This window comes from Leuciscus leuciscus (assembly GCF_965113295.1).
Source record: "Leuciscus leuciscus genome assembly, chromosome: 4".
Lineage (NCBI taxonomy): Eukaryota > Metazoa > Chordata > Actinopteri > Cypriniformes > Leuciscidae > Leuciscus > Leuciscus leuciscus.
The window spans coordinates 38994578-39012828 of NC_138728.1; the positions used below are offsets into that span (position 1 = coordinate 38994578).

At 39.4% G+C, this 18251-nt stretch overlaps 2 long non-coding RNA genes across 2 annotated transcripts in view; both read left to right on the forward strand.

Moving 5' to 3' along the window:
* Positions 1-18251, forward strand: part of LOC309497476 — a 72636-nt gene that overhangs the window by 36924 nt on the left and 17461 nt on the right. The gene's annotated exons all lie outside the window — the stretch shown is intronic.
* On the forward strand, positions 7605-8327 carry LOC309498090. Its single transcript, XR_014205846.1, has 3 exons — positions 7605-7665; positions 7756-7874; positions 7982-8327. It is a non-coding gene; the product is annotated as an uncharacterized lncRNA (long non-coding RNA).

Sequence of the window (18251 nt, forward strand, 5' to 3'; positions counted from 1 at the left end):
GGGTGTCAGAAAAAAAAAACTAACGCTGACTTTTTATTGACCAATGCATTACACGCTAATTACGCACTAACCCAGCGCCGCCAATTCAGCAAAACAAAACGAATGGGCCGCCGATGTACGAGTTTTATGGGCCGTTAAGACAAAAAACGAAACAAAAAAGTATGAGATGTATCGGCCGAAAAAAAAACGTCGGCCCACCGGGAATCTCGCCGGAGTCCCGATGGCATTAGCCTACATGCCTGGACGTCACACAAAAAAAAAACCTACCTGTAGCCTTTCACCATCCACTTATTTAGCTGCTGTTGCATCAATTGACATGCCATCTCCTTTCCTCTCTTTCTTTTTCTATGTTTAGCCCCCGACAGCTTTTTTGCATTATCCATCTTTTTCGACGACAACTCACTACTCGTTCCTGCTCGCTCAGCGCTCACGGCGCCCGCGCCTGCTTGCGATATTATCCTGCCCTCTTCTATGTGAAAATGAAAAATAATGCCATTGGCAACATCGCTGTCTGTATCTGACAGGACAGTTAACATTGTAAGCTAACTTACCTCAGGCTTGCTTTCCGACGTGCGGTTCTTTGTTCGGCAGTGTGTCATCAGACTCGTGGTGTTAAAGACTTTGAAAACAATTCTGCCCTACTCTGACTCGGATTGGCTGTCAGGTTTCGGCATTAGGAATGATGATTGTTTTTTTAAAGCTGCTAAGTTTATGGTAACTATATATAGATATAGCGGGTAAATGCTGGCCAAGACCACGACCCCCCCTCCCACCCCATAAATATTTTCTCATCGGATCTGCACAAATCACGTAGGTGACCCATTTTGGTTTTAAAACGGCGAATTTCGCCGAAAGGTGAGGAGTTTTCATGCCTGATAAATATATATATAACAACAATAACAGTACTGTTTATTGATTCAACTGAAGTGTTTAATCCAGGAATATATGTGCACACTGCATCACATTTTGGCTTATCATGTTTTGGAATAAATCCTCTTATTATCTGTATTATCGTTGTCTTCATCGTCCTTTGGGAACCAAACGTTACAGAATAACCGACCTAAAACGTAATATGGGCATTTCCCGCACCTATCTTACTTCAACCAATCGTCTACTGACCTGTTTCCAGGATGGCCGTCCGATTGAGGAATATGTGAAAAATTTCCTAGAGCTTTCACACCAGGTCAACTGGACAGATCACGTAGTGCCATCCTCGGCCATAGTGGCCAGACCGGGCTCCATGTGACTTGAATGTATGTGTGCCACTTTGTATACAGAATCACTTTGGCGGGGTGTTCGCGCGACCAAAACTCTGTATTTTAAATTTTAAAATAGTCTCACGCGGAAACAACGTTTATGTCCACTAACGAAAAATGGAGACGCCGGTTGCTTTCATGTCCGCTGCGGACATTAATAGGCAAAACCTCGGCAAAAAAAGGAGAGCGAACATGAATGAATGGAAGGACAGAGCAAGGAAGTCTTTGAGGGATGCTGGGAAACCATATGTGAACCGGAGAGGAGAGCAAAAAATGAGGAAAAGGTCCACCAAAAGAGGTGAGTGAAAAACCGTATACAAAGTATCTACCTAAAGTTAGCGGTTACAGTCAGAGGGGCGTGTAGGCTACTGGGCGTCGTCTACTACAGTTCATATAGCACACTCTGTTTAAAGGATCAAGTCATGAATGGGTCGAAATGAAAGCTGAGAAAATTAGGATTCAGGGGATGTTTTAAACATGTCTCTACTCCTTATAACCACGGAGAAATGAATTGAAACGCTTTAGGTGCGTCTCTAACACCAGCCCAGCTGCGTCATGTAACCTTAGGCTGTAATGTTATAATTACCATTCATTGATTGTGTTATACTGCTGGCAGAATTTTATATACATAAACAAACATATGTAAACTCACCCCCAAGATGTTTAGAGTAGAATTTGATTGCTTTATGTCTTCACTGAAATTGGTAAAAAAAAAAATAATAATAAAAAAAAAAAATATATATATATATATATATATATATATATATATATATATATATATCGTTATATATTTAAAATATTTTGATATAATTTTTGGATCCCCTGTTACCATTTAATGCAACACTTTGTTTTGTAATGTTGTATGCTATGCTATGTTTGTTACTTGTTATTTAATAAATAATAAAAATAAATTAAAAAAAGGTAATAAAAATGCATTGATTGTGTAAGCTGTTATATATTCTAGCTAGTAACCTTAATAGCTGCTAATAGCTCTAGTGTTTTATAGCTGAAAAAAAAAAAACGTTGTTTCTGTTAAGGGAAAGGTGTGCAAGGAGACGTGTCCCAGGCAGTGTTCAAGCCTAACAGACCAAAGAAAACTCCAGCTCTTCACAGAGTTTTATGCTGTCTCTTATGAGAGGCAGCAGGCTATCATTCTCTCTGGTTTGGAGCAGGTAGGTTAACTTAAGCAATTCGTGACCATATCATGTCAAAAGTATGCAATGCATTACAATGTAGGCCCATAAAATAACCAGTGAATTGAATACTACTGTATGCCTTCAATTCACTAAGACTGCACATGTGCCTGATCACTCACTGCATGAAAAGTGGGATTTTCGACAGTTACCGGCGCTGTAGATTGTCGTGGAAGTTCAGGTTTACGACTGCAAACGGCAATTTACAGGCAACACTGCAAACTGTCGGAAATTGTCGGAAATTGGCGTGGGACTTGCTTGCCCCGTGACCCCCCTCCCTCTAATGCTTTAACATGTAAATGAGACTGCTGTGAGCTTTACAAATGCAAATGAGGGTAGCAGGGGGAGTTTTATCCCAGGTGACTAAAAGGTATTAACTTAATTCTAAAAAAAAAATACAATACAATACAATATTTATTTATAACGCACAATTAAAAACAGCCAAGGCTGACCAAAGTGCTGTACAGGGCAATAGATAAAATGCAGGGCAGAAACAGGACAATAAAAAAAAAAAAAAAAAAAATAAAAAAAAAAAGGCAATAGTTGTATCATAGTCAAGGGTATTAAAAGCAAGAGAAAATAAATAAGTTTTCAAGGATGTTTTGAAGATGGAAATTGAGGGAGCTAGTCTGATATAGAGGGGTAGACTGTTCCAAAGTTTTGGGCCTGCAGTCTTCTCGTTTTTTAAGTCTGGATCTGGGCACGATAAGAAGACAGTGATCACTGGATCTCAAAGTACGAGATGGAGTGTACGGGCAGAGGAGATTGGTCAGATATTGGGGGGCCGGTTTGTTAAGAGCTTTATACACAAATAGTAAAATTTTAAAATCAATCCTGAATGTGACAGGTAGACAGTGGAGTTTGAATAGCGCTACCACTTTTGGAGCAATGCACAACATGTTGCAGAAATTTTCACTGCCCTTTTTGTGATAGCAGTATTATTAAACAGACAAAATGGGACAAATTGAATAACCACATTAAAATCCACTTTAAAGGGATACTTCACCGTTTTTTCATATTAAACTATGTTATTCCCTTAACTAAGACGAGTTGATACATACCTCTATCGTCTCAGTGCGTGCACTAAATCCCTCTGTCTTGCGGCGAAACTTTGTTAGCCCAGTTAATTTAATATGGGCCAAGCAGAGAAGATACCAAACACCTCCACGTTTTCCCTATTTAAATACAGTTACTCGCGAAGTGTAACTCGACCTAGGACGGTGACACAAAACAAAACGTTGCGCTTTTCTAAGCGTGTAAAATGGATAACTATTTTGTATGGCGGAATACCATAGCAAGTGCTTGTAAGCACTTCGACTTGGCGTAGTAATATCTTCACTCGTGAAAAATCCTCTCACCGGCCCCCGCTCCCTCTAGTGAAGATATTACTGCGCCAAGTCGAAGTGCTTTCAAGCACTTGCTATGGTATTCCGCCATACAAAATAGTTATCCATTTTACACGCTTAGAAAAGCGCAACGTTTTGTTTTGTGTCACCGTCCTAGGTCGAGTTACACTTCGCGAGTAAATGTATTTAAATAGGGAAAACGTGGAGGTGTTTGGTAGCTTCTCTGCTTGGCCCATATTAAATGAACTGGGCTAACAAAGTTTCGCCGCAAGACAGAGGGATTTAGTGCACGCACTGAGACGAGAGAGGTATGTATCAACTCGTCTTAGTTAAGGGAATAACATAAATAATATGAAAAAACGGTGAAGTATCCCTTTAAAAGGCTGTTGTTCATGAAGGAACATCTGGACTTACAGTGTACAGTGGCAATATATATTATTTTACATTTATCCATTTGTCAGACGCTTTTATCCAAAGATAGATGGTTTTCTGCATGATTTAGACAAAATATTAAATTATCTTCATTAATGTCTAAAGGTTACACAAACAATCCACACTGAAACTTAAGCTAACAAAACACAAACAATTATATATTCCTGTATTTTCTGTATTGTTTCTCACAGTAAACTGCCATGAAGGCTAGAATTGCGAAACATTATTGGATAAATCTTATAATTTACATTTCTCTGGGCCAATCGGAATCTTAGCACTTTTTCTCTTGGCCAATCGGAATCTTAGCACTTGCGTCATAATCTTGAAGCGCACACACACAGCGTCAACAACAGCTGAGCTCGCCATTTGCCTGGCTACCGTGCGAGTCTAATGGAAACTCACGCATGAATTTTCCTGCATTGAACTTGTTTTAGCGTCCGCCAAAGTCTTATTTGATCGGTGAGTAATGTAGATGAACGGCTGCGTTTGTGACAGGGCGCATGTTTTAACTAAAAGAACGACCAGAGAGAGAGAGAGAGCCGGTCGCGCGCGCGCACTCTCTGTGTAAACAACTTCTCGTTAGCTTTTGGCGCTTTTTTTTTTTTTTTTAAGTTAGCTTGCTGCTCATGGTTCATGTTCAGTTTCCATGTTATTTTAGCTAGCCTGTACACGAGAGAATATGTCAATTTGGGATACTAAACTGCACGTAAACCGATAGCAGCATGGCATAGAGTTCTGAGTCTGACTGGCTAACTTAGCTCTTTGCTAACTAAGTTAGCTTGTCCATATAGCAGCTTGCTACGGGGTTCACAGATGATGCAAGGTGGGTTTAAAGGTGAATTGTCTAATTTATAAATGTGCGTCGTGAATGTGACACCTAACGCAACAACGTTACCAGGCAGAGGAGAAGGACGATGAGGTGATTAGATACGAGGAACAAAAAAATCGGAGGGTTCTGTTAGAAATGGTATTCTCATTTTCAGATATTTTATACATTTGAAATATAAAATCGGTTGATACAAATTGGGCCTGAAATTTTATACAAATGATTGATTTTATTTTTATTTTGCAGTATTATTGGATTCGGATGAGAATATCAGGGGTAATCGTTTTCTCTTAATTTATAATTGCAGTTTAAAAATTAAATTCTTTAACTTTATATATTTTATTTTACATTACCTCTGTATAAGCGTCAAGATATAACGTTACCCCCTTCAATAATGTACGAAGGAAGCTGCAGCCCATTGAGGACACCAGCATGTTGCACAATACTGGTGAGTACTGATGACAACTTAAACATAATATTGTGTTGTGTACAACATAAGTCACAGGCTTATTCATGTGTTTTATCTAATAAAGATTGTGCCATGTCTAGCCAAGTGGAGCGTCCTGGCAGTGAAATGTCCACTCCTGGTAAGTACTTTCCCCCCTGCACAAAACATTGCTCTGCACAAAGTCACACTCCATTCAAGACAAGTAGTTTTTTACTGCTCGTGAATAATCTATTTTAAATATATACAGTGCTGGTCAGAGTTATTTAAGCCGCTTAATTAAGAGTGAGAACCTACTCATCTTGAATGGACAAAAAAAGCGAATGTTTTAGTTTCATCTTTCCATAGAACGTTTGAAAAGTAACTGACACTACTAGAACTTCAAACGGGCAGCGTTCTATGGTCAGAGTCTGGTCGTCCCTCTGCCCGTCTGAAGGTCCAGTAGTGTCAGTTACTTTTCAAATGTTCTATGGAAAGATGAAACTAAAACATTCGCTTTTTTTGTCCATTCAAGATGAGTAGGTTCTCACTCTTAATTAAGCGTAGTAATGACTCCAGTATTTCATTATTAATTTAGTATAGGCAACATGACCGTACTTACTGGCTGACTCATGTGTTTCAGACTCTAAGTCAAACTTTGAATGTCTTGTAGAAGCCTTCTCTGACCCGGAGAAATCTGCAGCCAGATTTCAGCGCAAGTAAATTTCCAGTGAGTATTCACTTTATCTGTTGCCCCAACCTTTATTTCTTTTTTCAGTGGAAAATAAATTAAGTTTAAGGAAAACATTTCCATATATTTAATGGCATATACTTTAATGGCAACCAACAATCCCAATGTTCAAAGAAGGTTCAAATGTCTGTAATGCCAGCAGACTAGCACAAGACAAACAATTGTTTAAAAAATACATAAATGTGTATATATAATTTTAGAAAATGACAGATGGTTTTGCTAGATAAGAACCTGATTTCTCGACTGGGATTGTGTAGAGACTCTGAAGCTGCATTGAGACGGACATTTGAACCGTCTTGGAACATTGAGATCTTTGGTTGCCATTAAAGTATATGCCATTAAAAATATGGAAATGTTTTCCTTAAACTTAATTTCTTTTCCACTGAGGAAAGACAGACATGGATATCTTGTCACTCAGTGTGAGTAAATTATCAGGAAATTTTCATTTTGAGGTGAACTAATCCTTTAAGGCTGATTTATACTTTTGCGTCAGACCGAAGCCCGAGCCTCTACGCTATAGGCTACACTGTTTCATTTATACTTCTGCATTGTTGTCCCTGTTGACGCACAATTACACATGCAGAAAGAAGCCTGTGAAACCCGTGGGAGGCGTTCTAGACCAATCACAGCGCTTCGTCCACGTAAAATTGACGCATTGTTACATTTTGGGAGAGGTGCACGTCAGGGTGTGCTAAAGGGTACGCTATGTACACAGCCTACTCTATAGCTACAGCGGGAGGTCGACGCATAACTATAAATTGGTCTTTACTTACTGCTTGAGAATCAAGTTTGGTAACAGTTTATTTTATTGGCTTAATGACATGTTTCAGACAGTCTTGCTTAGAAGAGCAGAGTGTGGCAATTCTTACCTTTTTGTTTGATTTCAATAATTGTACATTTTTGAATATTCTTTGTGTTTTTTCCGCCCTTAAGATGCTAGCGCACCTCTGAGCAAAGACCTGTTGACACCCAGTAAGTATTCATCTCATCGGTCACTTTTGTATTTTGTCAGGCCTTGTGAAATGTAAGAATATTCTGTTTTTCATGATTTCATCAAAGCAAGAGGTCATGGGAGTGATGGCTATTATTTGTTTAATAATTGTAAATAATCCTGTAATTTACAGGAAGCAGTATGCCATCTTCTCAACTCTGAGACAAATTGTGGGCGCTACGAACTGGATCAAGGTAAAAAAAAAAAAAAAAAAAGCTTACATTTTAATTTTTTTACTTTCATAAAAACTTACAAACATTTTAAAGGTAAGATTCAAAGAATATGCTTTCATTCTCTTGTATAAGAAAATAGATCCGTTATAGTTTACGATCTTAATCATACATTTTGTGTCCATAGAGTAACCTCGCCTCATACCGAGGGCGTAACCTTTACTCAGAGCTATGTCTGCAAGTCCAGATTTTCATGACGCTGATCATGACGACATTGTAAGTAACTTTTACTATTTTCTCCTTGTTTCATTTTACTGTGACTTGCGTTGTTTTTATTCATATCACTCTCATTTAATTGTTTTCCAGCTGCCTGTAAGACGTACTACGAGACAGTACGCAGGAGCTTCAGGTACAAACAACCAGATCTGGCATTGCAGGCCGAAGCTGTGAAGAGTTCAGCTCGGAGTCGAGCGAGAAGAAAGAGGGTACGATTTTTAGTCAATGTGACAATTTTTCACGTGCATTAATAGATGTTTTGTGTCCATACACAGTGCATCACAGTACCGATTGTCTGTATTGGTTGTTTTTACAGCTGCTAGAAGCGAGACGGTGTGCTAGGTGAGGATGACGTGGGCATTTGGAAGTGCGCCACCATAGATCTGATGTCCGATGAAGTTCAACCACCAGCCAGGAGCTCACAGAGCTCTGTGCTACGCTGCAGTCGAGATTAGAGGAGACTCCTAAATACAGGGCAACGCACCACAGACGTTTTCAAAGTGGATCGAATTCAGAGAGAACGCCGCTAGTCACCTACAGCTCCGAAGATGAAAACAGACACTGAGCTTCCAATTTGTTGTGTGTGCAGATGATCTATGCTTTGTACATAGGTGTATATTGTTTTGTGTTTGTGCTAATAAAGCTCTTTCTTTGAATAAACAGCATGTCCCTGGCAAATTTTCCTTTCCTTTATAAATTCATGTCCTTGATGGTAATAATAGTGTAGTCCATAGGTTAACAATGACATGAATATACCACAGAATAGCATATTATGAATATAAAAAAATAATTTATATATCATAATTTATATAAATATTATAATTTTTTGAATTTATAATGAGCGAGGGTGACCAATAGTAACAGATCTGCCAACCAATCACGAGTGATTTTTCTTGTTTAAACCACGTGGGTTCAACCAATAGTGAGTGAGGAAATTCAAGCCTTTCTCTGGCGGGAGCTGCTATTCATATGGTAATTAGAGCCATTCACACCTCCGGCGCGAGCGCTCTGCATACGTCATGGTTCGTTTCCGACAATATTCGGCACAGACGAACGCGACGTTCACAGGCTGTAAATTGTCGTTAACTGCCGAAAATTAGGAAGATTTACGGCCGTTTACGGGGTCGGAAATCCCAATTTTCATGCAGTGACTGTAAATGTTACATTTTGTGAGGATGGATGAAGGATGATCGGCATCAAGTAGGCCACCAAGTGCATTAAAGACCACAGCGCTTTGGTGCCCTAAAAGGCACACACATGGCTTATTCATTCTCCTAACCAAAGCCTACTCACGTACTTAATGACCTTAACTTGACAGCTCTACACGACAGCTAGCCTGCTACGCTATGGTAAATGTCTTTTTACTTCATGTCTTTTTACTTCTAGCACAAGGTGAGTCGCAGACGACCACGTGGCCCTGACACTGAGATTACTAAGAGGAAGTACACCTTCAAGTACATGTGCAACAAGGAGGCCAAAGACTTGCTGTTTGTAAGCTCACATTTATGTCAGTCTTTCAACTGACCAACAGTCGCCTACAGGCAAGTTTTATATAGCCTAGCGTTTTCCGTTTGTTAACTTTTTATTACATGCATGATTTTAATTAGATACATTGTCCATAACATATTTACTTAAAGTTACTTATCTTTGAAAAGGTTATTCAAGAAAAGTTAGGCAGTCAGTCTGAGGGAACAGAGCAGGTAGCTAATGTCAGGTCTCCATTAGAGGACTTCAGAGGAAAACATAAGAACAGGTAAGAAAAAAAAAAAATCTTGAAGGACCTCATGCTCTCGTCCTGTTCGTTTTTAAAGCTGCACCAATGTCAGCATCAGTTGCCCTACAACAGGGTCCTGGAGGGCCACTATCCTGCAGAGTTCAGCTCCAACCCTAATTAAACACACCTGAACAAGGCAATCAATGTTTTCAGGATTACTAGATAGATACAGGCAGGTGAGTTTTTATTTAGGGCTGAAGCTAAACTCTGCAGGACAGTGGCCCTCCAGGACCGAAGTTGCCTATCCCTGCCCTACAACATTCCCTGGTCTAATGGTGCACTGGACGCTGGCATTATAGGGCTTCGGGTGCCTTGCCACCCTATAACGCCAGCGTGCACGTACCGTAATGGTTAGGATTCAGCTCACTGTTGTTGCCCAGTCAGGAAACATATTTTTGCACTTTGAGATCGATATCAGAGGTAAAGTGCTATGCAAATGTAATGTATGATTATTCTTTGTATCATTACAACATGTGGATCTTAAAGGGATACTTCAGCTCTGGAAAGATTAATGTGTATTTAAAATGGGTCATTTATGTAGTAGAAATGTGAAATTATTTTTGAATTTGGAGCCTTCTAGACTGAGAAAAGCCAGAAAATTAATTTTTGATTTATGGGGATGAAAGACAACAACTCCCAGAATGCACTTGCTTCGCTGCCCTACGAGGCCACGCCTACCGGTAAGAGAGCGCAGTTTAAACAACAAGACTAGGCTACTAGTGAGTCTCCATGACGAGTCTGCCCGGGATATCGAGATCGCCCAAAATGTCCGGGATTCGGCTTTTGCGTTCTACAGTCGCCATTCATTATGTTTACTGTGGCGAGCAGGACGAGGCTGAGGGCCGCGGGAGAACGGCGTGAGGCCGGTGGTGTGATTACTGAGACGCACCGGTCTCGCATCTCTCACGGAGGAGCGGGAATTTTCTTAGCAATGTTAAAACGCACATCAACCGATCACTTGTTTAGCGTTCATGTAAACACTACATTCAGATTCACCAATCGGAATGAATTCAGTTAGACTGAAACAAAAGGTGCGCATGTAAACAATGAATGGCGACCGTGGAAAGCAAAAGCTGAATCCCGGACATTTTGGACTATCTCGATGGCCGGACATGTCCGGGAAAAAGAGGATGGTAACCCCTAGAGTTGAGCCGGATACTCGGCTGAAACGAGTATCCGGTACGGATAAAGCACTTTTGTCGAGTACGAGTATTATACGAGTAATACGAGTCAATATCTGTGCTCGGATTTAAAAAAAAAAGAAAGTTATGTTGAGATTAGGGCTGGGCGATATATCGATATAAAGAATATATATATATCAAATGCGATATGGAATTAGACCATATCGCATATATCGATATAATAAAAATTTGCGCTGTGATCCTTGCTCCAAGCCAGCTGACCCGGAGCTCTCTGCACTGCTCCGCGCGCCCCCGCTCCTCCTTTTCCACTTTGCGTGCGTGTTTAGAGCATGTTATGTTATAACATGAAATAAAGTCTTTCACCTCAGAAAAACGGACTCTCTTGTCCTGTCAGCCATTATACTGTAGTCGTAGCGCACACTCATTGCACGCGCAAATGCGGCGGCGCGCGCGCTGTGTATCGCCTCACTGTATATAAAGTGCAAAAGAAACTACGAGCATGCAACGCCGTTACGTTGTAAATTACACGAAATAAAAGTAATGCAGGTATGATTTTCATTCTATTCACCAGGAGCAGTTTCCATGTTTCATTAACAGTTCTTGTTAGTATTGTGTATTCACCATGGTAACTGTCGTTTCCATATTAACCCCAAAATGCCACTATTTTTCTTTGTCTAATTTTTTTATATTTTTAAATGACTGTGGTGGCTCATACCAACATTGTATTAACAAAAACTAGTTTGGGACTGCTATTTAATACCTTTAGCATAGGCCTAATGTTTATTAGTACTAGTCTTTACTATTAGTCATATTCTTACAATTTATGTTAAGTAAAGGGGGACAGTACTTGTGTGTGTGTGTTAACAAATTTTGAAAAAAATTAAACATGAAAAATAAAAAATATCAGGATATATATATCGTATATCGAAATTCAGCCTAAATATATCGGGATATGACTTTTGGTCCATATCACCCAGCCCTAGTTGAGATGAAAACTCTTATTCATTACATTTTACTTCATAATTGCAACCGCATGTGTTGTATTCATTGTTGCAAAACTTGTTCTGTAGTTCGTTTGTTATCGTAATCAAAACCATTGATCTGAAGCTCAATGCTGATGCTGTCATGTGAATAGTTTTCTTATCAGCAATAAATATAACAATTTCTGATCAACCCATATCAATTGCATGCTTAAAATAACATACCGGTTAAAGCCCCGCCCATTTCAAGACAACCCGACCCACTTCCGGGTTAAACCCCGCCCACTTCCGGGTTAGGCCCCGCCCAGTCCGAGTACAGATACAGATAATTCATATGGTTAACAGATACAGATACAGATAATGCTGTACTCGCTCATCCCTAGTAACCCCTACTACTCAGCTTTCTCCACAGAACAAGAGCCTGCTAGCTTAGCTTCCAAAGAAAGACGGCTGATACTATGTGTACATTCTGTGAGTGAGATCCCACCCTCTATGGGCGGGTTGAAAACGTACGGGACAGCCCCTCCTACTGGCTGTAGTCTTTAGCCTCTGGCCAAAAAATCCTCAGATGACGCAAAATGATGATTTTTGCGTCATCTGAGGATTTTTTCCAGACAAAAAATACATAAATCTCTCATCTCAGGGGAATATGAGGGTAGAAAGCATGGTAATTCGAAAATACTACAGGTTTTCTACTAATACAAAGCTTAATGCTAAATCCTGAAGTATCCCTTTAATAATCATACCTGTCAAGTATCTCGTTTTGGCCGGGAAAGTCCTGTATTTTACCCTTCTTTCCCGCCGTCCTCCCGTATTAGTATTTTCCCGTAAATCTCCCGTATTTTAACCTGCGTTATTAAAAAATAATAATACCCCGGGCCCGAGCGGAGTAAAAAAAACAATAAACATTCCCAATCTGAGCTCTGTCACTAGCCTCGCGATAACTGCCACCTGCAGTAGCCTACTACAGGTACTGTAGGTGACAGTTGTCGCGAGGTTAGTGTGTGAGGTCAGATGATGAGTGACAACCATTTATATACTGTCTATGGTGACAACGTGGGGAAAAAAAGAAGAAAAAAACAGAGACAGATGATGGACGCTACGACAGACACTTCTGCCAAAAAACCAAAACCCTCATGTAAATACCACAATCAATGGGACAGCGAATTTACTTTTCTGAAGAGGAGCAGGAAAATAAATTTCCCTTATTTTCAAATCCAAAACTTGACAGGTATGAATAATAATAATAATAACAAACAAATGATTAGTATTAGTATTACTATGTCCCATTCAAATGGACTTTGCTTATAATAATAATAATAAAGAAAAAAAGATATACGTTACTATTTCACACCAAGTGCAAAGACCGCGAAAGAACCAGATGGAGGGTATATAAGCAAGGGATACGTGCCCATCGCACGCAGCCGCGCACAGCCGGACTCCCCTTTGGATGAGAGGTCATCGCCGGACTGAGAGTTTTACTGAGGTAAAGTGTTTTTTGTATTAGTATAAAATGGACAGCCTGTATTTTAAACGTACACATCTAGATCTACTGTTCTCATAAACAGTGGCTTTCTGCCTTTTTTGTGGCTCTTTTCCCCATATGGTACACTTTTCAGCGCCACTAATTACCATTAATTCCGTTATATCTGTCTGACGTCATACACACTATATGGAGCAGATTTGCTAGGATTGAGAAAACCTATTTCGTTTCAGATTCATGTTGGTAAAGTTAACTTTAGTTTTTTTTAAAGTAAGTTTACAATTATTAATAACATTTTACTCTAATATCTGGCTGCGTGAAAGTGCGGGAGTTCGCTCTCTCAGGAGCGCGTGAACTCCTCTCTCACGCACTCTGAGCGCGAACGCTCTCTCTATTTACATTGAGAGAGTGAGTGAGAGACAGAAATGACTAAGCATACAGTAGCCTACCCGTGTGAGATTATAATATTAATAATAATTGCACTTTTTATATAATAATAAAAAATACAGTAAAGGTACAACATTTATACAACCAGGAAACAAATATTAATCATATTCAAGTAAAATTATTTTCAATAATTAAAATACGTTGTATTGTGACTTAATATTCCTTTTATTTGTTAGAGTTTCTTTTGTACATTTTCAGATGTTTTGATATATTCATAAATAACAGCTTTTATTGATTTTATGGAGAATGGCATGAAAATAATTATTTTCTCTCTTTTTTAGTGTCAATTTTCATCTGATCGTTGTAAGTGATTAATCTAGCAGTCATCTGCATGTATGATTTGCCATGTTCTTAAAAAATTGATTAGTCAGTGATCATTGATGAACAATCAAGACATTTCGATTTGTAAATGCAATATTTCTGAATCAAATTCAGTGATGTTTTTCTTTTTCTCACCTTTTCCTCCCCTTGTTTTTTTTGTCAATAGCTGTTACATACACCCAAAGACTCTTTTAAGAGCCACAGCACAGTGCGTCTTTGGCTTTGTAAGTATATGCATATATTTGTCAGTCACATTCTCAAAATATTTGCGTTTAGGTTCAGTAAAGCTATGTAGATCATGCAGTTAGTCATTAATCATGGCTTAATAAATACAAATAATTGTTAAAGTATAAGATCATCTCATCTGATTATTGGATTTAAAAATGTATTTTGTGGTGAGTGAACTTTTATTATGTAATTAAACAATATATTAGCCTAGTGTAATGTGGCCCTTTTTAAAAAAAAATTGTTGTTGATTTTTTTTGTCATCTAGATTTGTCAAGGTCATCTGCAAAGTGTTCATCCATGTAAGTAATTGAATCTTAAATGTTGCTATAGAGCAGGGGTTTTCAACCTGTGGGGCCCGCCCCCCTAGGGGGGCGCCAACACCTGTTAAGGGGGTTGCGAGAAACTGTGAATTCAGAGGCTTAAGTGAAACGTGAATGTAAGATAGCAAATCTTCAGTCATCCACTAGAGGGGGCAATCTGATTAGTCCCGCAGCTAATCAGGCGAGGTGACCTCAGTCTCTGTGACGTTGCCATGGTGATATATTAGTTGGCTACAGAGCAGAGGAGCAGAGTTGACGCGATCGAGTTCAAGCTAAATATTAAAACAAAACAAAAATGGACCGGTGGCTTAAACATAATAATACCAGTGATAAAACGGGTGAACCTTCTGGCAAAAAAGAAGAAGAGTGTCCGACTGAACCTGTACAACTTTCGCAAATTGATGTCGAACCCTCCACGTCAACGGGGCTTTTCACGCAGAGAGGATTAATAGGAAAAACCAAAGGCCTGGGTGCATCAAAACGACGAAAGCATCACACTTAATCACGAACCACGTCCACAGTGTGTTGTATGTTCTGAGGTGCTTGCAAATGACAGTTTAAAACCTGTGAAACTAATACGTCACTTACAAACCAAACACCCGACGTTAAAAGATAAACCGGTTGACTTTTTTCGCCGTAAAGAATCAGGAATAAAAAATCAAAAACAAACTATGACCAGCCAAACCACTGTGGCAGTCAAAGCGCTTACAGCATCATATGAGGTGGCGTATTTAGTTGCCAAGGACAAAAAGCCTCATTCGATTGCAGAGAGCCTCATTCGTCCAGCAGCAATGGCCATCTGTAGAAATATGTTTGGAGATAAGTTTGCCAGTGACGTTGAACAAATTCCACTATCAGACAACACTATGAGCCGCCGTATTACTGAAATGGCAACCGACATCAAATGTCAACTAATTGAGAGAATAACGGGACGGAATTTTTTTTTCATTGCAATTAGACGAGTCAACAAACTACTTGTATTTGTTCGCTACCGTCATGAGAGACAATTGCTTGAAGATCTGTTATTTTGCTCAGCAATGGAAAAAACATGCACCAGAAGATATATTTTTGAAAAACTCAATGGTAAATTGGATGAACTTGGTCTTTGTTGGGACAACTGTGTCGGTGTGTGCACAGACGGAGCGGGAGCCATGTTAGGGAAAAATAAAGGGCTCTCTGCTTTGGTTCGTGACGTAGCTCCGCATGTGCGTTTCACCCACTGTATGCTCCACAGGGAGGTCCTTGAAGCAAAAACTCTTCCTGACGAATTGAACGCAGTGCTTAAAACAGCAACGCAAATTGTCAATTTCATCAAGACTCGCCCCATAAAAACAAGACTGTTTGGCCTATTATGCAAAGAAATAGGGTCAGAATATGAATCGTTACTTTTGCACAGGGAGGTACGGTGGCTTGCAGAGTATTGCAGAGGATATTTGCCTTGCGTGACGAACTAAGACTTTTTCTGCTCGATTGTGCATCTTCAGATCTTCTTCTGGCTCACAGATCTTGCATACCTGTCTGACATTTTTGATAGACTCAATACCCTTAATTCGTCTCTTCAGGGCCCGAATTCAAACCTACTAACAATGTCCAATAAAATTGTGGGGTTTGTGAGGAAATTGGAGCGATGGAGAGGGAAGGTTGATGGGGGTAATGCAGACATGTTCCCAACCTTGGATGAATTTCTCACGGAAAATGAGCTTAATTGGGATGATACAAAAAAAGAAATAACTCTCCATCTACAAGCCCTGTCTGCACATTTCAATAAGTATCTTCCTGAGCAGCGTAGTTGGAACCAGTACGACTGGGTTCGTAACCCCTTCATCGAAAGCGCAGTGAGTCTGTCATCAAATCAGCAGGATGTCCTTCTGGACCTTTCAAGTGACCGAACTTTGAAGACACTGTTTGACTCGAACACACTGCCGGAATTCTGGCTGTCAGTGGCAGGGACGGACTGGGGCTAAAAAACAGCCCTGGACTTTCTCCCAAATAGGCCCATCATCCGGCCATTCGCCCCTAGCCGTGTGCGACAGATACTATAGCCAGGATGTCCTAATACTATGCCACATACTGTAGCCTATCAGACAAGCAAGTAACATCTCAAAACCAATGATGATAATTGGGGTTGTGTTTATTAATGAAGCCTCAGCCTTCAAATAAAAAATATAATAAAAATAACATAAAAAAATGTGTACAATGCCATTACATCTGCATTGAAAATAAAATACAAATAATGAAATGTCACTGCCCACAGAAACCCCAAATTACACAAACTTGTAATTATAAAACATATAGTTACTATATACCAGGGGTCTCCAACCTTTTTGTGGGCTACCTCAAGGGATACAATAATCTAGAAGGGCTACTTGTTTGTTAAACTCAAAAATATGTATTATACATAACATGGTGCTTTTTAACTTTACCTTTAACTTTATTTATTTTTTTACTTTTCACCATAATATGCGAAATAATAAAATATCTTGAGATCTGGTTCTGGTTCAGACAGTTTTAAACAATTCCTGAAAAATTATGAAAATATATTTATTTTTTATTTTTTTATTATTCTCTATAAATCTATAGTATGTGTTATCAAAAACAAATATTTAGTATTAATATAAATGCAAAATAAATAAACTGCCATAACTTCTAAACAAAAACATTACTGCATTACATTTAATAACATTACGTTTAATAACAACTTAATAACTTTAATAACATGACTATATATAAAAGCATTTTTAATATGAATATATACAGGCACATTTCTGCCAAAAAAAGTTTGTTTTACTACAGTAAAGTTGTGGAGTGAAATGTTTTCTAACTGGTTTGTTCTTGGAACAATGTTTCGCCTGTTTTTTGGGCTGTTTCATCTGTCTTTTAACTAACTTAAATCACATAGTCATCTGTGGGTTTATAATAGAGATAGAGAATTCTGCGCTGACTTGAAATGCTTCTCAGTGGATCGCGCAGCTCTGTGTAATGTTCGCGTTATCGAGATCAGCAGCTGCTTGCTTTGGCCGCGCACAGATCAAACAAGTTTCGTTCCGCTTTTTGAGCGTTTCCCATTTGATGTTTATCAGACGCAACGCAAATGACAGCGTATAAATTAAAGAGAGTTGGGTAATTCAGTGGCAACAGTGCAAATGTTTAGTTGCACCGGCACGTCTGGAGCCTCGATTTACAGTGGATCGCTATTGGCAAGTTGGGGCTATTATTTATAGAATGTGTTTAGCGGGCAACTCACAGGCACCACGCGGGATACCAGGTGCCCGCGGCCACCACGTTGGAGACCACTGCTATATAGCCTACTATAACTTATAACTATTCAAATATAATTTAAGCAAATTTAAAAGTGCAATACCTAGGTAAGCCTTATAAAACTATTAAGTCAGTGGCTAGTAGGCCGACTCTTTTTTTTTTTTACACGTAGCATATAAGTGATCGTATTAGTGCCCCTGCTGTTGGCTGTTCATATTGCTTTATTAGACTTTTTTTTGTGCCGACGGCCCTCGGTTGGACGGCCGTTCTGGACTTTTCCAGAACGCACAGATTGTCAGTCCGTCCCTGGTCAATGGAGACAGAGTATGCTGAACTTGCGAGACTTGCAATTGATATACTTTTGCCTTTTGCCTCAACTTGGCTCTGCGAAGCAACATTTTCTATATTAACTTACATCAGAAGCAAGTATCGCTCACGCTTATTGACAGTGGACGATGATTTACGGATAGCTGTGTCGGGTATCAAACCACGGATTGGTATGTTGTGCTCTCAGAAACAGGCTCAGCCATCACATTAGGAAAGCTAGATATGTACTGTTTCAATATAACAATTTTTATGCACGCTATATGCAGCACATAATACAGGTGACGTGTGGATAGAGTTACTGACGAG